This window comes from Toxorhynchites rutilus, chromosome 3 (assembly GCF_029784135.1).
Source record: "Toxorhynchites rutilus septentrionalis strain SRP chromosome 3, ASM2978413v1, whole genome shotgun sequence".
Taxonomy (NCBI): Eukaryota; Metazoa; Arthropoda; class Insecta; order Diptera; family Culicidae; genus Toxorhynchites; species Toxorhynchites rutilus.
Genome location: NC_073746.1, coordinates 153,068,655 through 153,095,340, shown reverse-complemented (window position 1 = coordinate 153,095,340; position 26,686 = coordinate 153,068,655). Strand labels below are relative to the sequence as shown.

General features: G+C 38.0%; 1 protein-coding gene across 5 annotated transcripts in view; it reads right to left on the bottom strand.

Moving 5' to 3' along the window:
• LOC129775139 (carnitine O-palmitoyltransferase 1, liver isoform) overlaps positions 1–26,686 on the bottom strand; it is a 67,468-nt gene that overhangs the window by 23,443 nt on the left and 17,339 nt on the right. For 3 of the 5 annotated variants that reach the window (XM_055779469.1, XM_055779473.1, XM_055779472.1), the window contains exon 1: positions 6,077–6,373. The exons of 1 other annotated variant lie outside the window; for it this stretch is intronic. The gene's annotated coding sequence lies outside the window, so the exon portion shown is untranslated. Of the gene's footprint in view, positions 1–6,022; positions 6,042–6,076; positions 6,374–26,686 lie in introns of those variants that run through there. One more of the 5 variants, XM_055779471.1, reaches the window with a different exon arrangement.

Genomic DNA, 26,686 nt, shown 5'->3' with positions numbered 1-26,686 from the left:
CTGCAGGAGAAAAGCGCTTAATCGATTATATTAAAAAATAGAAAAAAGCTTGTTCAACAAAGTTAATTAAAATAATTGGGGCTACAATATTGTGGAACTATGTTTATCTCTATCTATAAAGATATAAAAGTTAGATTTTTTATTCCATCAACGATTTTTTTTGATAACATAAAAATGAGCGCTCTATCATATGTAACAACTTTGTCGAAGACAGTTTTTGTCTAAAGAATAAATATCTCCCACAAAGTTGTTTTTTAACTAAGTTGCATTAGGGTAACCATGAAAAAACGGTTATTTCACTCTAACTTTTATATTTAAAATTCTACATCAAAATTGTCTTCGTACGACTTTTAGAGCTTATCAATAGTAACAATTTGCGATGCAGAATTTGTCAATATCTTAATCCTGCTCAAAGTTGTTGATGGGTTTTCACCCGGAAACTCATGATTATAATTTCAATTTCCTTAAATACAAAAAATAACATATCTTTGAAACCTCTTACGCCTACGCCTTATTTTTATTTGCTTATGCAATTTTACGATCAATTCCTATTAAATTAGGAGGAGTAATTGCTTTAGTTATATGAATTGCTATTTTAATAATTCTACCTTTTACTCATATAAGTAAATTCCAAGGACTTCAATTTTATCCTCTTAACCAAATTTTATTTTGATCAATAACATCTATTACATGTCTATTAACTTGAATCGGAGCACGACCAGTAGAAATTCCTTATATTATAACAGGACAATTTTTAACAACTTTATATTTTTTATATTTTATTATTAACCCCCTTTTGTCAAAATATTGAGATAACCTTTTAAATTAATTAATAAGCTTTTACAGCATATGTTTGGAAAACATAAAAAAAAGTAAATCCTTCTATTAATTTTTCTACTAAAAATCATTCATTATGAAGAGAAAAAAGAATTTGTACTCCAATAAAAAAAATAATTTAAAGATAAATTAAAGAAAAAAGGTAAAAATCTTTTTCATGCTAAATATATTAATTTATCATAACGAAATCGAGGTAAAGTTCCCCGAACCCAAATAAATATGAAAGAAATAAAAGCTAATTTAAAAAAAAATCTATAAATATCTCTACCTAAAAAAATTACTACAAACAATATACTTATAAATAGAATTCTAGCATATTCCGCTAAAAAAATTAAAGCAAATCTACCTCTTCTATATTCAACATTAAACCCAGAAACTAACTCTGATTCACTTTCTGCTAAATCAAAAGAAGTTCGATTAGTTTCAGCTAAACAAGAGGCAAATCAAACTAATCTTAAAGGATAACAAAACACAATAAATCAAATATATTTTTGAATAAATAAAAATTTAAAAAAATTATAACCCCCTACCAAAAAAATAAAACTCAATAAAATTAAAGCTAATCTCACTTCATAAGAAATAGTTTGAGCAACAGCCCGCAAACCCCCCAATAAAGCATAATTATAATTAGATGATCATCTAGTACTATCTAGTACTTAATCTAGTGTTAATGTGTACCACATGCAATGGTATAGAAGAGAATACTCTAACGCTAAAAAAAAAGGCAACTGTGTAATGTGCTAATTATAGATATGATAAACATGTGGCATGTACACGATTAAAATTCGGCTTCGTTACAGCTAAAATGCTCATGAGCCTAAAATAAACAAAAAAGGGATTTAAAAAAAAATAAATAAAAGACTAGCTCATTGGCTTCAATTCGATATGTCGATCATCTAAATCAGTTCAGTGGTTCAATTTTTGAAAAAAGTAATTTTTGGGAAGAAGTGGAAAAAAATATTTTTATACCACGCTAAAATGGATATGGGCACCCTAATAAAAAAAATACGGATCCAATGTTTTGCAATAAAAAACGAAATTAACACTTTTGACGAAAATCTGAGAACCACTATATCGGTTTGGCATGGACTGGCTGTATAGATATGCTATAGCAATATAAGAGAAATATGAGCGATTGAAACAATAAGCACGCCTGAAAGCTTTTCGCATACTTTGCCACATACACGACCCCTACCGAAAAGGATATAGATTCACGTTTACGCTCTCTTTTCTACTCTTAGCAAAACTTTCCAACTCCATTGTATAATGAGGAGTAATGTTATCACACATTCATGCAACAGCACCAATGGCTATGTGGTTAGCGTGCTCGTGTAAAACAGCATTGCATTCCAGCTGGCCATGGTTTGATTCCCGTTGATATCGTTTGGACTTTTTTTTAGTACAATCCCAAGCTGACGTTCTGTTTAAAAAAAAAAGATGTCTGCTCCCATACATACGAACATGTTAATGCGTTTATATCCACAGGGTTTTCCAACTTTAAATTCCGAAAGTAAATTGAAATAAAACACACTTAGAATTCGAATTTCGATGAAACTTTTATTTCAAATTGAAGTTTGGTTTATGCCATTATGTGTGAAATACAATATCATTCAAATGTAGGGCTTCTTCGCACATCTTGATCCGGAACAGGTAATTTTTGATGACTTTTCGGCACATATGGGCGGTATCTCGGTCATAACTTCACGAATGTTGTCTTTCAAATGTTCAAGAGTTTGCGGAGAGTTGGCATAGACACGGTCTTTCGCATAACCCCACAAAAAAAAAGTCTAGAGGGGTCAAATCGCATGATCTGGACGGCCAATTGGCATCACCAAAACGCGAAATTATGCTTCCCTCAAATTTCGTTCGCAATATGGCCATGTTCGGTCGTGTTGTGTGGCACGTGGCGCCGTACTGCTGAAACCACATGTCATCCGTGTCCATATCTCCAATTTGTGGCAAAAAAAAATCGGTTAACATGTGGACATAGCGCTCACCATTCACAGTTACCGTCTCGCCCGATGACTCCACCAGACCATAATGCGCACCAAACAGTAACTTTTGGCGGATGCAATGGTCTCTCAACAATCACGTGAGGATTTTCTGAGCCCCATATACGGAAATTTTGGGTGTTCACATAGCCACCGAGCTCGAAATGTGCTGAAGAAAATTTGATGCATTTTGCTGCTGTTGTTCGTTCACCCAATCGACGTATGCCCGACGCATTCCATGGTCACCACGCTCTAATTTATGTACCAGTTAAACTTTATATGGATGTAGGTGCAAGTTCAAATGCAAAATTCGCCACAATGATGTGTTTGACAAGCCCAATTGCTGAGCACGTCGTGGAATCTAAACATTCGGGTCATCCTCCACACTGGCAGCAACAGCAGCCATATTTTCGGCCGAACGCACATTACGATGATGCACAGGTTTCACAATATCCGCTGCGGATCCAGTTTGTTCGAATTTACGCACTACATTAGCGATTGTGTGCTCTGCAGGCCGTCCATGACGACCAAAATCCGTCCGTAATGCTCGAAAAACATTTGCCAGTTTTTCATCATTTTTATAGTATAATTTAACAAAATTAACACGTTGTGCGATGCTAAAACGATCCATATTGTAAAATGGCAGATATTCAACTAACGATATGATGCTTTGGTTGACAGCTATGTCAAACGGTTGTCAGCGCAGGGCTGCATACTTTCGGAAGCCCGAAATGGAAAACCCTGTATATTTGACCCAAATCGGACAATCCGGAACATTTCTTTTTCCCTAACCTTATATATATCCCATACCTCAATTCCGTCTGATTAAACAATATTAGACAATATAAAATGATGATTGGGCCACCTCATATATAGCAAACTCAAGCTTAATTTACGCCGATGCTTCATTTCCAATGGAAAAAAATCCTTGAACAACCAGGAATGCAACCCAATAGCTATGGCAGTAATGGCCTTAAATTCATAAACGAATTTCTGTTATGCTAGATCCCCAAGAATGGTCTGCGAATGCGATCGTTCAGTCCAGACAGTTGAGTAAACATAACCCTAATTCCAGCCGCCACTCCAGGCCCGTCAATCATCCTAGGGTATAGGGGAGACATTCTAATCAGAATTGCATGATACAGAACTCAAAAGCAAATGGAATACTTTGAAATGTTGTGAGATATTGCGTATTTGCGTCTATCTGGTGAATGCTCTCGATTTTTGGAGACAGAAAACAGGTGAACGCCATGAGGGCAGCACAAATTAACTGGTGTTTCAAGGGGGTTAGAAACGTTCAGGCTTATAAGATGATATCCATATTCATTTAACACATTCGATTGCTATTCGGTCGAGTTTCTTTCGGGGCCCAAATTTGACTGTCGATGTCAGAGAACTAAGCGGGAAACAACTATTCTACAACATAGTTACGCGAAAACTAGTCCTGAATCGATCCTCAATTCCATAGTGATCGATTCAGGACTAATTCTCACATAAATATGGTGGAAAATTTAATTTGCGTATAAATTATTGAATGGCGGACGCATTTTGTTCTCGGACAACTTTGCATGAGTCAGCAATTTATTTTTTAGCTTGAAGACGTACGTCGTTGCATCTGACAACAGAAAATACATTCCAATAAAAATCATATATCATAAGAAGAATCGTAAGATTGTCCGAAATATAAATAAATAAAAAGGATAGTATAAAAAATATTTTTATATCTTTGATTCTATGATTTCAAAGTGCCTATATGGAACCTATAAATATGTGGAAATTTCTTTGAAAAATGTTATTCAAATTGAACAAAAAAATTAACCCATATATGAGTGACGGGGCCTCCAGGAAATACACCGGAGACGGAGCGACGAATGTGTTAAAATAATCACTACATACCTTTAGAGTCATCTATAAGAGAACAACCGCGGTTAGTTTTTAAAACAAAAATGGATTGCTACTTCCAAGTGTTTGTTTTGCAACTTCGATAGAGTCAATTATTAAAAATAACGACGAAATGTACTGTCCAGTCTATCGAAACTCAAGCTTGAGGTTCCGTACTTCGGCGACCTACTTTGCTTATCGCATCTTGTTCCTCATCATTCGTCGAGTGTCTTTATCTCAAGTGTATATCCCCCGGGTAGATTAGAAACTAGACAAATCACTCTAATTTTTTTCGTTAATTCAAAAAAAGTTATTTTCCACTGATAATAGTAATCAGCTTTGAGTTCGTCGACAGATTTCGAAATAGGTCATGTACAAGATTCCCACTGAGTTGCCAAATTAGGAAATTTATTGGATCTCCTTTCATTGATAACGCTGCTTCGGGGTATTCACTGGTAGACTTATTGTTGAGTCTATGTCCATTACAGCACTGCGATAATTTGTTCCAACTGCTTCATCAGTTTTCATGAGAGATACAGGCAGGTGTTTTAGTCACAAACAGAATAAAACTTGTGTGGGTCGTTTGAGTCTGGAATCGCCATTTAGAAAATAAAGCTACACTTTTTATGCGCTTCGGAATACGGATGATGCGAAATAGATGCTAAAGGTTAACTATCAGTTCATTCCACAAGATCAGACGCTACACATTACCCGCGTCATTAGACTCCTGCTGACGTATGTTTGCAAATAACACACTTATCGTCGATAGCTTCTTACACTAAACCAATACACCAGCTTCCTGCATCTACATCCGAATTCTACTCCCACAAATGTACCCATACAAGTGCAACTCCTGTAAACAAACCATTCAATGTATAAATTGTAGGTATATTATGTTGTCGAAAATTCGATCGTAGCTAGCAGATGTCCATCGGTTTGAATTAAGAGAAGAAACATCACAATCAGATTGTTGGGTGCACTAGCTATTCGGAGGTGGTTCACCTTCATTCGACAATTGCATTTTGCAGTACGCCTTTTCCTTCAATACGCTCTCGAAACGGGACAGCGAAAATGGAAGCGAGAGCAATGATAGTAAATTGCAGTCCCACTAATTGCACTACACTACACATACAGATATTTTTGCTCTGGTTGAAAGCGTACTTTGAACCGATTTGTGAAACGTATTTTTCCTCATTTGCTATTATAACTCGTGCGCTCTGATTTTCCACACATAACTTTGCTGGACTAGTTCATGGACAACGTCCGAGACCTTCGTGCATGGCTGTAATTGCACAAGGTCGTTCGATACAAACCAGTATACACCTCGGACTCGATCAGTAGTGGATCGGGGGAAAATTCGAACTTACACTTCACACCGTTTGAAGGCAATTAGTAAACAACAGATGATTACACAACCACTTGTCGTCTTCCGCAGCACTAAAGCGAATTTCTGAAGCGTTTCTTGCTTGAATCAACTCGATCGCGATTTGAAATTCACACATGCAAGCGCGTAGAAGTATATGCTGACGAGACTGTGTCTTAAAGTGTCACGTAATATCGTATCGCACGCGATACTGCCAAAATCGCGTTTCCGCGTGCACTTGAATCGCTAGCAGAGGGGAAACAAAACCGCACTGCTCCGAGAACAATACCGTACTAAGACGCTGACTCGTTGAGTCGAATACGGAACCAGTAAGCGAACAGATTGCCAGCCAAACCAGGCGCGCACGCAAGCACGCACACATATGTCCCACGGTGATGTTAATATAGTGGCCAGAAACGACTTAATGGAAAGGCCTTTAGTGTGCCATGCGGACGTAGCTTTCGAGTGGACATACAACGGTTATGATAGACCGCAAGCGACACATTGTTGTGGGGGGCCTTGACTAATTCACCTAGTCGTGAAAGTAGAAACTCTCGTTCTTGAATTTTGGACATATGTGTCGCAGTCGAAATGCGCGACCGAAGTGGTCTCGTTGGGACAATGACCTTCACAGGGTTAGACTGCTATCACTAATGAAAAAGTTCTGTGATGCATGAGACCATGGAATTGACAACATGATTAAGTTGACATTGATTTCTGGTTATCTCCTTGTTTTATCAAAATTCACTCAAGGGCTTCCCGCATTTGCAAGTGCAACTCTATAAATCATGAACCATAATGCAATTAGTGATGTCCGGTAACCATTCAATGAATCAATAAATGACTGCAAAAACGACGATTTTTCGAACGATTACTGCGTAACCAATAATCGAAGCAAACGAATAATTTGCGTTGATTAATCTATGCAAAATTCAGAGAAAAAATTATTTCAAGCATAGCTATCCACTTCAATTTTTCTTTTCACAAAAAAAAATACTTCCGAATAGCTTTCGTGTTCTGAGATAAGTGACACGGTTTTTTGTTGTGATAACAACTCAACGAATTGGTATGTAGAGGTTTTTGGGGCCGGGGAAGGTTTTCGTGATAGTTTGAGACCCCTCCCCTCTCTCTAAGGCTGCCATACAAATTAAACACAAAATTCTACATTACTCGAGAATTAATCAAGCAAATGGAACCAAATTTGGCATGTGGAGGTTTTAGGGTGCAATAATGAGCAATGCAATGTGCAATGATGAGAAATCATCAAAATGTCTTGAGCAGGGTTTCTTAAAGTGGTCGAAATCCCCCAAGGGGTTGATTTCGGTTTCCTAGGAGTCGACGGGGTCTGAATATCGACCCCTATAAAATAACACAAGTTCTTATTTGAAATATTAAAGATACTCCATAAGTTGTGTTACGTAAACTACCTAGTTATATAAATGACCAGAGTTGGCACATTTGATCCTGTAAAATTTTCTGAAAAAAAATGTATATTTGTATTTTTAGCAAAAAATGTGTATCGTAATACTAACGGAAAAAAATGGGAAGAAATATTTATTTTCATTTTGAATTTAATGTTCTTAGTTATGGTTTGTTTAACACTTTCGACGTCCCGTCACCAAGATATGGGTGACACTTTCCTCGCTCGAATTGAGTAGGATTTTTAGAAGGTATTTGACAGAATAGGCACCTAAATGTAACTATAGGATATGAAGAAAAATAATAAAATCATAACCATAATACTATACTGTTTATATTATACTTTTTTTTAAATTTATAGTACGGATGGTTTGTACTGCAGTTTTTTGCAAAACCCCTATACTATGACTTTGACATGTGTTATTGTCATCAATTCGTCTTCAATTGAAAACAAACATTGCTAGATCATGTAAAAGTTATCTATAAACTAAGTTTGATCTTCATTTAATAATTTAATCGCTAGTTGGGCTCTGCAAGAAACTCAAAAACGTCGCGTTGGGCGTCGAATGTGTGAAGTCGTACCAATACGACAAAATACTTCATAAAACATGTTTTCTCAAAATAAATTGTACGATGTTTGTACCTGGTTTTGTTGAACTTTGCTTTTTCCTAAATGTTCCGTTAATTTCATCCTCGACGCTCCTCCTTGAGTCGATACATAGTTCTTTGCTTTCAAAATAGAGTCCATCATTGTGGAAGCCGACCAATTTCAGAACTTTGTTTTGTTGGCATTGTGAAGCGAGAATATTCACTCAACATACGCTGATGAATGTGGAATTATCAAGAAGTGTCCCAAAAACATCCTTAGCAGAAATGAAGAAGTGAGGTCACATTTCATATGGTTCAAAATATTTATAAATCGAGGTACATATCTTCATGACTCAACGACAAAAAACCAAAGTTTATTAGTAAGAAGGTAGACAGGGAAATGAACTGTAATTAATTTAACATTTCAATTTGAATTTGAAAAAATATCATTAAATTCTATATCTTTGCAGAAAATCTATAATTCTGTATAAACAGATTCTGTATCTGAAATTTGGCGAAAAATCTGTTACAATACAGAATATTCTGTAGATGTGGCAACCCTGAGAATGACTAATATCTTAGTAGAAAATATTATTGTTGTACATTTTTAAAACTCAACAAGACGATGAGAGTGCACAAGATGAAAATGAAAAAGTACAAAAAGTACAAGATGAAAAATTCGGCAGGTAAAAAAACGTGAACAGGTTCGTGCAAGATAATGTGTTTGAGCGTACGAATTATTCAGGCATGTTCAACATTTCTCTGTATTTTAAACATATACGTGATTTAACACGAAGGAAGTCATCATCAAATTCATGTCCAAACATGCTCCTGATATTTTACTGTATAACAAGCCTGCCCTTAAGTTGCAAGTTCATAAGCGTTATGAAATACGTTGGATCTTGAATGATAATGTACTCAACTTCTAATTTAATTCAAGAGATTACAAGGTACTTACATAGCTAAATGAAGTGAACTAGAATAAAGTGATTGAAGAAAGAATTTACAAAATGCTTGGTTATCTATGTGCATGGCGAAACAATTTTTTTTTCGAAATTATTTCTGGAAACTTGAGATGGGTCGCGAAGAGGATAAAATGTTATTCAATGTATTACAGACCAACAGATTTTCTCTCCAGCTGAGCGAGTCTACATTACCCAGCAATGAAGCTCTGTTGTTAGGGTATGTTCGATACATTAAAGATGAAAATATCTCGATCGATCGATTTCGGTAAAAATAAAACCGATCGATTCGATCTATTCCATGGAAGAACATTGAGACTGATGGTGCACCATCAATGGTTGGACGTCATCGTGGTTTTACAGCTCATTCACTTCGTGGTTCACAGACTGCATTTAGTAGCAAAAAATCTGAGCCCTAGATCGCATCAGTCTTTACTATATGTTATGAGTGCTATCAAAAACCTTCGAGCATTCGCTATCCAAATCTTGACGAGTAAAGTTCAGTGTCGGTATTGTGCGTTGCCACTTTTGCTATTGTGCTATTGGTACGAGTGAATCGTGTACGAGTGCAGGTCATTGCTGTCCGCTTTCGACCTGACCTTTTGTGAAGTGGAACGAAGGAACAAAGGAAGCAGCGCTCTTGCAGCGAGCCGGATTGCGGCTGTTGAACTGATTCGGCATAACAGGATCGCCATCGCGTGACTGTCGCAAACGGGATTCATCATCACGTGGCTGCGTAAGCTATTCTTGCGCTATTGTGTTGTCTCCGTAGCGCGTAGCCTCTGTCTCTCCCTGATTAGGGCAGTAGAGCGCATTATTGGAACAAATTATATATTAAGGTACACATATTTATTATTAATATTATTATTCAATACATTTGTTCATTGTTTGATATTATTATCATAATTTTTTTTTGCAATTTTTTTTTTAAGATTATTGTTAAAATCAATAATAATTTAGAAATAAGACAGAAATTTTTGTAAAATGGAGAATAGTGGAGGATCTCCAGAGATGGAGATCTCCGATAATGAATCTCATACAAAATCTGGGAAAAAACATAAACGAGTCCCTCATAAGGAAGATAATTCTTCTGGGGACGAATTCACTCATCCTACCAAGCCCCCCTCTAAGAAAATTGCAAGCCTCCCTTCTCAACCCACTGTTACTTCCACCCCCCCTCTCCCATCATCGATTTCGCTTCCCCCTTCTGATGCTTCCGATCCAACCCAATCCTCGTCCTCGTCCTCATCCTCATATTCGTCCTCGTCCTCGTCCTCGTCTTCCCCCTCTGTTGTCTCCGCTCCACGTGTCAGAGTTTATCCAGAAGATGCACCTGGAACTGGCCCTTGGGTTGTTTTCCTCCGGCCAAAACCGAAAGGAAAAAACCTTAACGTGATTCAGATCATGAAAGATCTGGCCAGATACACTTCTGTATCTGAAATTCGCAGGGTTAGATCGAACAAATTGCGAGTTGTCGTGAATGAACGGAAACACGCAAACGAGATTGTTGCTGATCAACATTTCACCCTCGAATATCGAACATTCATACCCTCCCATAACGTAGAAATTGAGGGGGTGATAACTGAAACGGGTCTGACGAGCGAACAAATAAAAGCAGAAGGAAAAGGCAAGTTCAAGAAGCTCCCCTCAATGGAAGTGAAAATCTTGGACTGTCGCCAACTCGGGAAACTTTCCCATGATGGGGACCAAACTAAATTTACGCCGTCCGACTCGTTTCGAGTCACCTTTGCTGGTGCCGCCCTCCCTGACTACGTTATGGTGGACAAATTGAGACTACCTGTGCGACTCTTCGTGCCAAAGCCCATGACTTGCAACAAATGCAAGTCAGTTGGTCACACTTCGGATTATTGTGCCAACAAGGAGCGCTGTGCCACATGCGGAGAGCAACATGAGGGGAAATCCTGCAGTGCGACTGAGCATAAATGTCCATATTGCGGGGGATCCCCACACGAGCTCTCAGTTTGTGAAAATTACAAGAGTCGCTGGGAGAAACAGAAGCGCTCTTTGAAGGAACGCTCGAAACGCACTTTTGCGGATATTTTAAAGGGCGCTTCTCCACTGGCCCAACAACAACAACCAATCAACACACAAAATGTCTTCGCCGCGTTGCTCGTTGACGAAATAGAAGCGGACACAGCTAACGGGGGCGCAAAAATGTGACCACTCCCAAAGTTCAAGGACAAGCCCCTCCGGTGATACCCCCTGTTAGCATGCCTAAAAAATCGAGTGCAGCGGACAAGCAAAATCAGGTTCCTCCTGGTCTCCGTGGGAATAATTCACCTTCGAATGGCCCAGCACTCGAGGGGACATCAAAAACCCCAACTGTCCCTGTTATTCCGTCCAGTTCAACTCCCCAATCGGGATTTATAAAGTTGTCTGACCTTTTGGACCAAATCTTCAAGTGTTTTAATGTTTCCGACTCCATCAGAACCCTTGTCATCTCAATACTTCCAGTATTAAAGACAATTTTGCAACAATTGATGCAAACATGGCCCCTCCTTGCAATGATTATCTCTCTTGATGTCTAATTCAAATAGAGAGGTCGGAGATATCACTGTTTTACAGTGGAATTGTCGTAGTCTTATCCCTAAATTGGATACATTCAAAATTTTAATTCATAACTACAATTGTGATGTTTTTGCTCTGTCCGAAACTTGGCTTTCTTCGCGAGATGATATCTCTTTCCACGATTTTAATATTATACGCTTGGACCGTGATGATAGATACGGAGGGGTGCTTTTGGGGATCAATAAGTGCCACTCATTTTTTAGAATTGACCTTCCACCTATTGGAGGGATCGAAGCTGTTGCTTGTCATGCAAACATCAGAAGCAAATACCTCTGTATTGTCAGCTTGTATTGGCCTCCGAGAGCTGCGGTTAGCCGCAAACAACTTGATGACATGTGCTCACTCCTTCCTGAGCCACGATTGATCTTGGGAGACTTCAACTCTCACGGAACTGCCTGGGGGGAACAGTACGACGACAATCGTTCATTGTTGATATATGACCTTTGTAACAGCTTCAATATGACCGTTTTGAACACTGGGGAAACAACACGTGTACCTAAACCTCCTGCTAACCCAAGTGCTCTTGACCTCTCGCTTTGCTCGAATTCACTATCGTTAGATTGCAAGTGGAATGTAATCCAGAACCCCAACGGTAGTGATCACTTGCCAATCAAAATTTCCATCACCATTGGGTCGAATTCTTCTGAATCTATAAACATGGCATATGACCTCACAAGACACATTGACTGGAAAAAATATGCGGACGCGATTGCTCTAGCCATCAATTCCAGAGATGGTTTACCTCCATTGGAGGAGTATAACTTCCTTTCTCGTTTGATCTATGACAGCGCGGTTCGCGCTCAAACGAAAACCATCCCAGGTTCCACCATTTCCCGAAGGCCTCCCAATCTATGTTGGGATAGCCAATGTTCCAAGCTTTATGTAGAAAAATCGAATGCATTTAAAGCTTTTCGGAAACGTGGAACCCCTGAAAATTTTCAAACGTATTTAGCCCTTGAAGATCAATTTAAAAACTTAATCAAAGGGAAAAAACGTGCTTATTGGCGAAATTTCGTGGGAGGTTTGTCACGAGAAACGTCAATGAAAAAATTATGGAAAGTGGCTCGAAACATGAGAAATCGCTCTTCAACGAATGAAAGCGAAGAATATTCACATCGATGGATTTTTAATTTTGCACGGAAGGTTTGTCCTGATTCCGCTCCTGTGCAAAAAATTGTTTGAGATATACCACAAGGTAGGTGCGATCTTGATTCCGAGTTTTCGATGGTAGAATTCTCTCTTGCTCTGCTCTCATGTAACAATTCTGCTCCGGGATCGGATAGAATTAAGTTCAACTTGCTGAAAAATCTCCCTGATGTGGCGAAACATCGCTTGTTGAATTTATTCAATCGGTTTCTGGACAATAATATTGTTCCAGATGATTGGAGACAAGTACGAGTTATAGCTATTCAAAAACCCGGAAAACCCGCGTCCGACTTCAATTCTTACCGCCCAATAGCAATGCTGTCTTGTATACGGAAATTGTTGGAGAAAATGATCTTGTTTCGCCTTGATCGATGGGTTGAAACGAATGGCCTACTCTCAGATACACAATATGGGTTCCGCAGGGGCAAGGGGACGAATGATTGTCTTGCGTTGCTTTCTTCAGAAATTCAAATGGCTTACGCCGAAAAAAAACAAATGGCTTCAGTATTCTTGGACATAAAGGGGGCCTTCGATTCTGTTTCAATAGAGGTTTTGTCGGACAAATTACACTCTCGGGGTTTGCCGCCTCTATTGAATAATATGTTATATAACTTGCTTTGTGAGAAACATTTGAACTTTTCTCACGGAGATTCGGCAGTAAGTCGGGTCTCTTACATGGGCCTCCCCCAGGGCTCATGTTTAAGCCCCCTTTTGTACAACTTCTATGTAAGCGACATCGACAATTGCCTTACACAAAATTGCAGCCTAAGACAACTCGCAGATGATGGAGTGGTGTCTGTCGTAGGACCAAACGAATCCGACCTGCAAGGACCCTTACAAGATACTTTGAACAATTTTTCAACCTGGGCCATTGGGCTAGGGATCGAATTCTCCACGGAGAAAACAGAGCTGGTGGTTTTTTCTAGGAAGCATAGACCAGCAAACCAAAGTTTCAACTTTTGGGTAAACCGATCACTCATGCTATGTCATTCAAGTATCTTGGGGTCTGGTTCGACTCCAAATGTACTTGGGGGCCCATATTAGGTATCTGAGTAACAAATGCCAACAAAGAATAAACTTTCTCCGTACAATTACCGGCACCTGGTGGGGAGCCCACCCAGAAGATCTTATAATGTTGTATCGAACAACTATTCTCTCAGTGATGGAGTATGGCAGTTTCTGTTTTCAATCAGCTGCCAAAACACACCTCATTAAACTCGAGCGAATTCAGTATCTTTGTCTCCGTATCGCGTTGGGATGTATGCCCTCAACGCATACCATGAGTCTCGAGGTTTTGGCAGGCCTACTCCCACTAAAAGATCGCTTCAATTTATTATCTCTTCGGTTCTTCATCCGGTGTAAGGTCATGAACCCATTGGTGATCGGAAATTTTGAGCAGCTGATCGAGCTAAATTTTCACTCCGGGTTCATGAGTTCATATCATGAATTCATCTCCATGCAGGTTGATCCTTCTTCGTATATTCCCAACCGTGTTTGTTTCCCTGACTACATCAATTCCTCTGTGCATTTTGATCTGTCCATGAAACAAGATATCCATGGATATTCAGATTACCAACGATCGAGGATCGCTCCAACGATCTTCGATGAAAAGTATGGGGGTATCAATTGCGATAATATGTACTTTACTGATGGGTCCACTATAAACGAGTCCACAGGATTTGGAGTGTTCAACGAATTTTTTAGCACCTCACACAGTCTTCAGAATCCTTGCTCAGTGTATATTGCTGAATTGGCAGCAATTCATTGGGCGCTGGACAGCGTCGCCTCACGACCTGTTGAACACTATTACATTGTAACGGATAGTCTTAGCTCTGTCGAAGCTATCCGTTCAGTGAGGCCGGAAAAGCACTCGACGTACTTCCTTGAGAGAATACGAGAAATTTTGAGTGCTTTATCCAGACGCTGTTATGTCATTACCTTTATCTGGGTCCCTTCACATTGCTCCATTCCGGGTAATGAGAGGGCTGACTCATTAGCAAAGGTAGGTGCAATTGAAGGCGATATTTATCAGCGTCAAATCGCCTTCAATGAATTTTATTCTTTAGTCCGCAAAAATACCATCGCTAACTGGCAACGCAAGTGGAATGAAGATGAATTGGGCCGGTGGTTTCACTCGATTATCCCTAAGGTTAGCCTCAAACCGTGGTTCAAAAGTCTGGACTTGAGTCGGGATTTTATTCGCACCTTCTCCCGACTCATGTCCAATCACTGTTCGTTTGATGCACTACTCTTCCGTTTCAATCTTGCCAGCAGCAATCTCTGCGTTTGTGGCCAAGGTTATCACGACATCGAGCACATTGTTTGGTCGTGCGAGGTGTATCTGGTCGCCAGATCGAATTTAAAAAACTCTCTTCGGGCCCGAGGAAGACAGCCCAATGTGCCGGTGAGAGATGTGTTGGCTCGGTTAGACCTTGATTACATGTCCCATATATATGTTTTCCTTAAAGCTATAGATCTTCGTGTGTGATTGCCCCTACATCCTTATACCCTCCTTTCCTTCCTTTGCGGGTAATTCGTCCCCTTGCTATAAATAGTAGAATAAGTTGAAATGTAAATACACTATAGATATACGAATAGATTTATAAATTGAGTGTTCATCAACATTGTTACAATTTCCTTATATCCCATCCTTCTCCTAAAAATATGTCACCCTCCTAAACTCGAGTACACCGCGAGTAATCGGTTTTCCACCTTACTAACCATAGATGTAAGAAAATTGTTTATATATATAGTTTTAAAATTATATTTAAGAATTCGGCTCCTTTAAACTTAAGTAACTGAGCCTGTAAAAATAAACGAATTAAAAAAAAAAAAAAAAAAAAAACCTTCGAAACAATCCTTTGAACACTCGATTATTTGTTCAGCTATATGAGAAAAACGACGAAATCCTTACTCGGTCACTTCTACACGCTGGAGTTCGCTGACCACCAAGAGTCCCTTGCATATCAATATTTTCAGCTTTTTCGAATTTGTGTTTCAGCTGCAAGGTGACGATTTCAACCTGATTGAAACAATATCAACAATATCGGCCCTTCTGACAAAACTTTCAAAACAAAATTTAAGCAGAAGAGAACATTCACAGTTTCCGCATTTGTCAAAATTATCACAAAAGCTTCAGGACCATGTTATATTATCGTATGTCACTCACTTGGAAGCATTACACAAGGATTTAAACTATTTTTAGATCTTCAAAATTTTCAAATTCTTCAATAGATAACTTTAAATCAGTACTATATCACATCCATGGAAAGAGCCAAGGTGATCATGCAAGAAAAGTTGATTATCATCAACACCGATGAGGAGCTCAAGCAGGAGTACAATCATGGTTGTCATATGTTCTAGTTATAACGAAACATTGAAAAACAGTATCCCGCGATGTGAGACATTGCTGAAGAATATCTTCTCGTTTTTCCATCTCATATATTGTCGCAAAAGGCTTCATTATGGTCACAAACAACGCGAAACAGAATCAACGGAAGCGCAGATTTAATGCTTTAACTAACCAATATTGAACCGTATTTTGATATTTTGGTAGTTGTGGATAGATTGGCTTTCGATTAGAATGTTTTTATAGGTTGTGAGTAATTTGTATCAATAATTATTTATTACACTTGATATTAAAATTCAGTAAATATCAAGTGTAATAAATAATGATTGATACAAATTACTATTTTCTATTTATCTCTATTTATTTTGTTGAATATGATGAGAAAATATTTGTTTTACTGTATTATAGTGACTTTCAACACTTTTGGCTGGTTTGTCACATTACTTATATTTTTTGGAAGAATGTCGAGAGTGTGAATTGAACTTGTGATCTTCTGAGTGAGAGGTGCGGATGTTACCATTACGCCAGATCGCCTCCGTAAGAGAATAATGCCAAGTTTATTTATTTAACCATCTGCTATGTTTGCAATCATCATTCAGTATGAAAAAAAAACTAAAGATATGATTTTCAATAAATTTGGCTATGGGGTCTAAGGGATGACTTAATTCTGGAATTATTAATTCTCTCGCCCAAAACAGTTTGAGAACCCCTGGTCTTGAGTGTCACCCAATAAACTGTCTAATCACATATTCAAAGTCAAAAGAGTTAGCACATCCTCTTTCTATTGACATCAAAGACAATCCTTTTGTCTGTCCCATCGCTGAGTGAAAACAATTTTCAATTTTCAAAACTTATTTCAAGCGATTTCACGGAAAAGCAAACGTTTGGTAGCAACTTCAAACTCACTGTAAGCGTTGATTGGAAGATTTATTGACGATTATTGCTAGCATTCATCTAATGCAGCCCAACGATTGGCTTCCTCCAGGTTAATTACAGTGGCCTTCGAATGTTTTTTAAATCTTGATATTTCTAAAAAATGCTCTCTTATCGAAACCACCTAATAGAAATTTCCCAGTTGGCGAGTCGTCGTTTTCAGTTCACTATCAAATTTCGGCTATTTCTTTAAAGAATTTTGGCCGTTCTTGTTTTCCCCGATGAGAACGGCAAAGTACTCCAACATTCTCACTATATTTCCCGTCTTTCTCATAGTTTTGTTTATCTTATGATGAATTCTCGCGTAACTTTTGAAAAGGTCCTATGTAACAAATGTAAACAAATCGAGTTAATGGATGCACGCTATTAGTTTTCAATCATGGCATTACAAAAACACAAAAACAATCGTTCACGTATTCATTTTCTACATCTTTTTATCGCCGATACAAAAAATATCCTATGTACAGATTGGGATTTTAAGTACCCGGCTGTTACTTCGGACGTCACTTACCTCCGACGCCCGAAACGTCCGAAGTACTAAAGCAGTCAAAACAACACGATGTCGTGCTTTGGTCGTTTAGAGTTTTTGTTTTTTTAAAGGTCTTGTTAACGATTTCAGTGCAATTCAACGAGTGATAACAATAATAATCTGTCCTAAGAACGAAATGCTGATATTTGGATTGTTGTTTAGTAGTCAGTTTCAAATTCTTATCGTGCAACGTAATATGTCCAATGTGCAAACGCGGGCAGTCAAAACGTCCAAAGTAACATTTTTCACTCCGAAACTTCAACTTTAATCTCAAATCACGGAACAACAGTTACGATTGGTTTTTCAGAGTTATTCTTGACTGCTAGTGGTGAGAGTAGCGATAAAAATCGATTGCTTTTAAGACAATTCGCGGAATAATGTTCGGGTTTTCAACTTCGTTTTTCTCGAGTTGACTAAAATGTTACATTGGACCTTTTCAAAAGTTACGCGAGAATTCTTCTTTCAGTAGTAAAACAGTAACCGTTGGATGGCCTTTTTCTCATGAACATAACTCATTTTGTATATGTGTGTTTGTAGAATGATTTCTCTATTTTAATGGTTTGCTCTTCATTTCTCAAAAGGTAAAAGTACAAGCAAAAGGAGCAACGCCTGATAATTTAAGTTTCCCGAGAAGCTTGAAGTTTTACGCGATGGAAAGGGGATGGGAAGTACATCTTCAACTATCCAAATTCCCCGAAAATATCTGAGTTTGGCAGACCGTCTGAGGCTGTGTCTGGAATGTCAACATGAAATGAAGGCGATGAAATGGTACCGAAAACTGCGTTCCCAAAGATCACAATCTTCACAACACCCCAGAGTTCCATACCATAGAGAGATCAGGTCATGCGAAACTTGAACGTAAATAACGGTAGTTGGAGAAAAATGTCGTTACAAAAATCAACAGCCTTTTTCTCGTCAGAAACGAAATAAAACCAAGAAAATTTGTTTCAAATGATCTTTACCATTTTCTATATTGACATGTCGGACAATCTCAAACTTTGATCATCGTGCGATGAAACCAAGAATGCTGTCGAACACAATCCCATAATATCTCGATGTTTTTATATCCGAAATTGTTTTCTTCTTTACACGACCCATCAGAATTTCAATAAACTCGTTTGATAAAAATAATACTTGGGATGCAGAATCTAGTTTATCATTTGCCTTCCATTTCTTCAAACAATGGATATGCTCTTTTGATTTTTCGTGCATTTGCAACTAACGAAAACTATCACAAAATTTCCAAGTTGTTTCCGTTACTTGATAATTTCAAATAATACAATAATCACACACGGGTGACGTTCACTCGAAATCTTTTTTTTTTTTTGAAAAAATATAATATACTAACCATGGTTGTGGGAGTCACTCCTCTGAAGGTGACACCCGGGGCGGACCGCCCCCTAGCTCCCCGTACACTACGCTACTGCTTGAGCAGCTAGGATCATTACTTTGTTTCAAAGTAAATGTAAGTAAAACCTGTTTTTATGCGGTTTTTTGTGCGATTTTTTTTGTGCGATTTTCTGTTCTTGTGCGGTTTTTTTTTGTGCGATTTTTTTTTGTGCGGTGTTTGAAAAGAAGCATATTTGACGAAGTTATCGTCCATTTAGTTTTTTTCGATGGTTTATATGTATTTCAGTGCGAAAAAAGCATATTTGCGTCTCAATTATCCACTTCTGAAATCATTCCCCTCCTCTCATCAAATGCTCCAAGTTTTTCTAAATTTTTGCATGACATGATTTCTAACAGTAACACGTTTCGACATGCAACTAAAAGCACAAAACAGTCACGCGCAACCGAAAAGGCAAAGTGTCCCATCGCAAAGCAGGGAGACAAAAGGAAATTGAACGGTGAATGACGTGGATTTGAGTTATTTTCTTGGGGGAAACTTTTTTTATGCGGTCCCTATCTACCGTACAAAAAAAAATTTTTTCAATATGTGTACCGAACAGCAGCTTTAAAACTGCTGGTGAAGTTTTGCACGATTTTTTTAATGCGACTTTTTTTGTGCGGTACCTATCCCCGCGCCGGCGGCTCTAATTTGGAAATTGTTAAGCATTACTAATCATATCGTTAGTTATCATAAGCGCTCAATTCTGTTCTCATACTTCCAAAAAAAACAAAAACATACGTAAATATTACATATCTGTCCATATTCCCTCCACTATATTTGGCAATCATCGCAAAAATTTGTCTGCTTTTCGGTCAGTTTTAATTTCAGTAAAAACCATTAAAAAACACATCTATGTAAGACAAGGCCGAATAATTCTAAAAACAGTATATTGGATTGCAAGAAACTGTAACTAAGTTTGAGGAAACATGAGCTTCGAAAGATATAATTGAAGTTCTTCTTAACATGTCCGTATTAGGATTGATTAGGATTAGGAAGATCTTCTCCTCTCCGATTTTTTGGATCGATTCTATGTACTCCAAAAAATCGCGAAAATCGATCTTTCCGATCTTTTAGAACGTTGAAAAATTAGTGGTCGTAAATTTAGGTGAAGCAGTTTTGTATGTTTGGTCATTACACAATAAGTGGCCTTAAGTTATATTTACACCACCATATTCACTAAACTGACAGCGAAACTTGTGACGAAATTGGATGGGAACATGAGGTCCAGCGGAAGCGTTCTTCTCTAGAACTGGGATTACTGCCAAGATTTCGACTAAATGCTAATCGTCTGGCATAGTTGGATTTTAAAAGATTATTGTCAGCGGAATTCTGAATGAATATCAGTTGTTGGATTTCTAATAATAATGCTCAATCAATTTATTTTACCAAATGATTCTATGACGGTACAAGATTAATTCCCTGGAAAGTACAACTTTTCTTGGCTTTTCATTTTTTCTATGAACTTCATACTGAGATTCAAAATAAATTGCCTTTGATGTTTGAATAGAAATGTGAAATGTTTATCCCATGTTTCAAGAAAAAACAACATTTATATGGAAAATGTAAATAAATTTGGAAAAAGGCATTTGATTTTTGAAAGATCGATCCAGCAGAGATCGATTCTTTGATGCCGATCCCTATCAGTGAAACGCTATTAATCAGTGAAACGCTGTTTTGAAAATCGATCCATCAAGATCGACCTTTTTCTAAAGATCGCCCAATCCTAGTCCGTATTCTTCCTACCTGCCCTACTTATAGAAACATAAACTTTGCTGTAAGTGTAAATGTGTAAGTTATTGTTACTGTTAACACCAACAGAATGCAAACGATACTTAAGTACTGTCTCCAACCACTGAGCGGTGGCAGCGAAAATGGTCATATCAAATTAAAAAAAAACCGACCATGTACATTTTGTTTATTATCCCAAAAAAATGACCTGTGCAAAGTTTCAGCTCAATCGGACTTGATTGAGGATGCCTCAAAGCACTCAAAGCTTTGATTTTATGATCCTCGAAAATCGTCTATGAAATTTGGAAAATCGATTTTTTTTTCGATGCCAAATGACTTAAAAATACATAAAACGTCGAGATCTGGTGTCATCCGGAAAAAAATTTTTGACCGAAAATCCACCTTTTAGGAATTGGCCTGAGTGGCCAAAAATTCAAAACTTTGAGTGCCAAAGTGCCAAAAAGTCCCAGAAGGTCGATTTCGGGTCGGCAAACTTCGTCCCGCCCAAAATTTGTTATTTGTTATCAATACCTTCAAACATTCACGTTTTCTTACTATGAGCAAGTTCATGGGTCCAATCGCAGAACTGTTCATTGATTGATCTTCTATTCGACCCCGTTGAATTTACCTTTTACTATAAAATTCCTAGTATTTCTAACAAAACTCATCATTATAATATCAGATTATTTACAGACACAATTCTCGTTCAAGATTTTTCAACCACTTGCAAATAACATGTTTCTCCGTTACATGGAATAAATGTTTTATACAGAAAATATGATAGAATTAAGACAGCCCTAAATCGGACAATTCTTTCCTCGAGTTCTGCTCTTATCAACACATCCGGCAATTCTTTTTTTTTTTTGTATAGATAGAAGAAGATATAGGAGTGCGTTTCATCACATTAAAATCCATTTCCAGTTTCGAACAAAGATCAATTTCGCTAGCGCAAACATGAAATGGACTAACAGCACTTGTCACTACGTAGTTGTAGAACATATGGGAATTTAATTTTCCGAATTTTCCCTTTTTCCTTCAGAGTTTTCCGAAAATATTCAATTGTCATGTTTAGGTGGAAAATTGTTGGTTGAAATATGTGTAATATTTTTATGGGACCCCCTCTCCATTCCAGAGGAGGGAGGGATGTCACACCATTATGAAAACATTTCTCATACTCAAAAACCCTCAAGTCCTAAATTGTGCTTGATTAGTTTTCGAGTTATGCAGAAATTTGTGTTTCATTTGCTTAGAGAGCGGGAGGAGTGTCTAACCACCATAGAAATATTTATTGCATCCTAAAACCTCAATATACCTAATTTGGTTTCATTTGCTTGAATATTTCTCGAGTAATGCAGTATTTTGTGTTTCATTTGTATGGCAGCCCCCCTAAGAGAGGGGGGTGGAGAGTCTAACCACCATAGAAATATTTATTGTACCCTAAAACCTCAATATGCCTAATTTGGTTTCATTTGCTTGAATAATTCTCGAGTAATGCAGAAATTTGTGTTTCATTTGTATGGCAGCCCCCCCTTATAGAGGTCTCAAACTATCACGAAAACCTTCCCCGGCCCCAAAAACCCCTGCATACCAAATGTCGATCGGTTCAGTTGTTTTCGAGTCCATAAGAATCAGACAGACAGACAGAAATCTATTTTTATATATATAGAAGAAGAAAATACAGTGGAACCTCGATTATCCGCGAGCGGATGATCCGCGATGCGGTTTATCCGCGAAAGCGAGCTCCATAGTAATGCTAGAGAAGGCTCAGAAGAAAAGGTGTGTAAGTGATTCGATCGATCTCTATTCATTAACTTTTTTTTAGTTAATAACTCAACTGTAAAAACGCTCCAATTTGAGTTTGCTCTAGAATCCGATAGATGAGGCTCTGACCTATCTTCCACAATGTCAAAAACAGCTGGGAATGTGTTTGCAGCTATGTTATGACCTTAAGAGAGAATCGATGTAGAGAAATCGATGATGTGACAGGAAATTTGATACTTGATATTGATCCATATAATATTTATTCTATACAAAGAAGCTAATTTTCAACCGTGGTTTAGAATTTAAAATGTGTTTGTTTATCCCGATAGTCTCTCCGATGAACTTTATTTTGTTTTATACAATCTGTTTCTCTTAGCTTTGAAGTTGCGAGTACCCAACCTACAAACTACCATATTGAGGGATACGTTGAATGTATAAAATTGTCATATTATGAATGACTGATTCAGTTTGAAGAAAACTGTTTGAAAAATTAATTACTTCAAAATAACTATTACCATTTAAGCTTTTGTTTGTTAATAACATCAATGATGATTATTACCATCTTGCTACTAAGTAAAATCATTCTAACTTACTCTGACCGCCGATGAAATGAAACACTAATGTACTGATCCTCACGTTTGAATCATTTTAACGCGAATCATGTATCGCACCATTAGTTTGAAACATTGCACCGAATTTCAATTATTTTGAATAGGAAGACGATCATCATTTACTGTCAATAATATCGAAATTACGATTATTTCGAGATCAGTAGTAAACATCATATAATACAGCTGTGTTGAGAAGGTAACATCAAATTTACATTAAAGCACCAAGGGATAGTTAGTGTGTAGTACCAAAAGGGTTAGCTGAATCGCAGTGCAAGTTAAAGGTCAAATAAAACGGCCTGAATCATCATGCAGTTAGTATCGAGTATATTGTAGCTGTAGGAATGTTTCGAACGTATAATAGATATAAAATCCGTTGACGAGCGTGTTATTTAATTTATATCCGATAAAAGCATACATTTTCCGTAGCAAACCATGGTTCGAGCCATTTTTTTTCTGAAACTATCAAACTGTTACTCAGCCAATACTTGTTACATTGATCGGAGTAAGTGATAATCGGATAAGACGAGAATTGCTGTGCCAGCTCAACAACTATCTGTGTATTTTTCAAAATAAACATTTGATACATTGTAATTATTTGAATTGACACGAATCTAGTAAAACTGCTGACAAATTATTCGCACAGTTAGGTTGATTAGATTGTATTGACACTTATAGTTCAGTGGCTATTGCCGACAGTTCGAAACTAAATCTCCCTGATGTAGCTATTTTCTTTCATTCTTGCCATCTGGTTTGCACCGATAAGGTTTGCTGGAATTGGTTCGGGTTCCGCAATGGTTATTCGCACACTCACCTCCACCCTCTGTTATGGTTCTGCCATACAAATGAAACACAAATTTCTACATTACTCGGAAATTAATCATGCAAATGAAACGAAATCTGGCATATAGAGGTTTTAGGGTGCAATAAATGTTTCTATGGTGGTTGGACTCTCCACCCCCCCTCTTTAAGGGGAGGCTGCCGTACAAATGAAACACAAATTTCTGCATTACTCGAGAATTAATCAAGCAAATGAAACCAAATTTGGCACGTAGAGGTTTTAGGGTGCAATAAATGATTCTATGGTGGTTAGATACTCCTTCCCCTTCTCTTAGGTGGACTGTCATACAAATGAATCACAAATTTCTGCATAACTCGAGAATTAATCAAGAAAATTAAACCAAATTTGGCATGTGGAAACCAAATAAATGTTTTTAAGGTGGTTAGACACTCCACCCCCCTCTCTCTAAGAGGGAGCTGCCATACAAATGGTAACAAATTTCTGCATAATTCGAAAACTAATCATAGAAAAGGAGCCAAGTTTGTCATGAGAATGTTTTAGGGGACTCGAAACGTTTCCATGGTGAATAGACACTCCTTTCCTCTCACTGAGGAGGGGCTGCCATGCAAACGAAACTCAAATTCTGCATTTCTCGAGAATTAATCAAGCAAATGGAACCAAATTTTGCGTGTGGAGGTTTTAGGTTGCAATAAATGATTCTATGGTGGTTAGACACTTCTTCCCTTCTCTTAGATGGGGCTGCCAAACAAATGAAACACAAATTTCTGCATAACTCGAGAATTAATCAAGCAAATGAAACCAAATTTGGCTTGCGGAGATTTTAGGGTGCAATAAATGTTTTTACGGTGGTTAGACACTCCACCCCCTCTCTAAGGGGGAGCTGCAATACAAAATTAAACGGGGTCGATTAAAAGATCAATCAATGAACATATCATAGTAAGAAAACGTGAATGTTTGAAGGTATTAATAACAAAAAACAAATTTTGGGCGGGACGAAGTTTGCCGGGTCAGCTAGTTCATGAATAAAAAAAAGTGTAAACTATCACATGGTTAAATAAAGAATTTAGTATGATTCCTTGTTGTGGTGGATGAGAACAGACATACGATCGCAAAAAATGAATACCTTTTTTTTCTCAGCCAATGTATGTTCAAAGTTCACTAAATAACACAATGTTCCACTCCGCAACTGTTTTCCCTTTTCAAAATCAGTTTAACGTCGCATACTGTATCTTGAACAAATATTGACAGATGTTAACAATCCGCTAACTTGCATGGGCTTCACCATCTGTGATATGTTACACCTGCTCTTTCCCCCGAGGGCAACAACAGATAAAGATAATCGTCATTTGTCATATGATCGAAATCGACAGCGGAACAACCTTTGATATGTGGAACTTTTTCGTACACGCTAATAATGTGCATATATCGGAATGACCTTCCGAGATTAGATTAACACCTTCGCGTACAACATCGAGTCTCACTCGCGGTGTACTTGTCAGTGGCGCCACTGGCGGGCGCCGAGGGGCGGATCACCCCCTGCTGCTCGATTTTAGGGCTGCAGAGTGAACCGAATTTTCATTAAGAAATTGATTGAAGAATGATTTCTTACGGGGAGTGAGGGTGCAAATCGACTCTTCCGCCCTGGGTGAGACGATTGTGTCTTATTTATCCGAAACCCACTCATTCGAAAAACAGTTACCCGAAAGATATTCACCCGAATTCCACTCACCCAGATGTAACGAATACCCGAATACGACAGCTACCCGAATGTAACTTCTACCCGAAATGACACTTACCCGAATGCGACATTTACCCGAATGCAACAATCACCCGAGTGTAACAGTTACCCGAATGTAACATCTACCCGAATGCGACAGTTACCCGAATGTAACAATTACCGAATGTTACATCTACCCAAATGCGAAACTTACTCGAAAGAAGGATATATTCGAGTAATACGCAAATTTTATTATTAGGAAGTATTTGTATATTTTTTATGATGAGTGTTATATAAAGATCATAGTTGTCTTGTACGTTCATTTCCATCCAAAAATATCGTATTTTTCGTGGGTAGTGCAATTTGGGAAATAGCGGCGTTGGATTAAATCCTTTTCAAAATAATAAAAAGTGAAAGAATGGAGTTTTATAACGTATTATGAAATTGATCTATTCATATGGATGACGCAGCCCGTTCACTTCAAAGAAAGCTGACAATTTTGGTACATACGTATTATGGCACTGAAGTGCAATTTATATTATATATATATATTGTTTCGCAATAACATTTATTCTGAGATCACTCTAATGGGGGAGAAATCCCCATCTAACGAGGATGAGGAACCCAGGTGGCCTCAAGCCGACAAGGTGATGCAATCTAAGTTGGCCGCCGACCGTAATGCACCAGGTAAACGTATGCCTTCCGACGCTCGCTAACGCTTCTAACGCACCTAACTGAAGGATCGTCTCCTATGTTTCATACAAACCGGGCAATCGATGGAACACAGGTTTGCTTGCGAGGCCGCCGCTTCCGACGGCGGGTTGGCGGCCGACTCGGATTGCGTCATCTCGGTTAAATGGGGACTTCGCCCCCATTACGTAGACCTCAGAATAAATTTCATCACGAATTAATAAATTCATGATAAACATTGCACTGCGGTGGTGAATACGTTTTTATCAATTTTTTTCACATTGTCATAGCATTTATGGTTATATTTTCATGTTCAAATTACCTGCTTAATGTTCGAAATAATCCATAACCCATGCTCATTTTTGAATGATCTCAGGGCTTAAAGATCAACACGGAAAGAAAA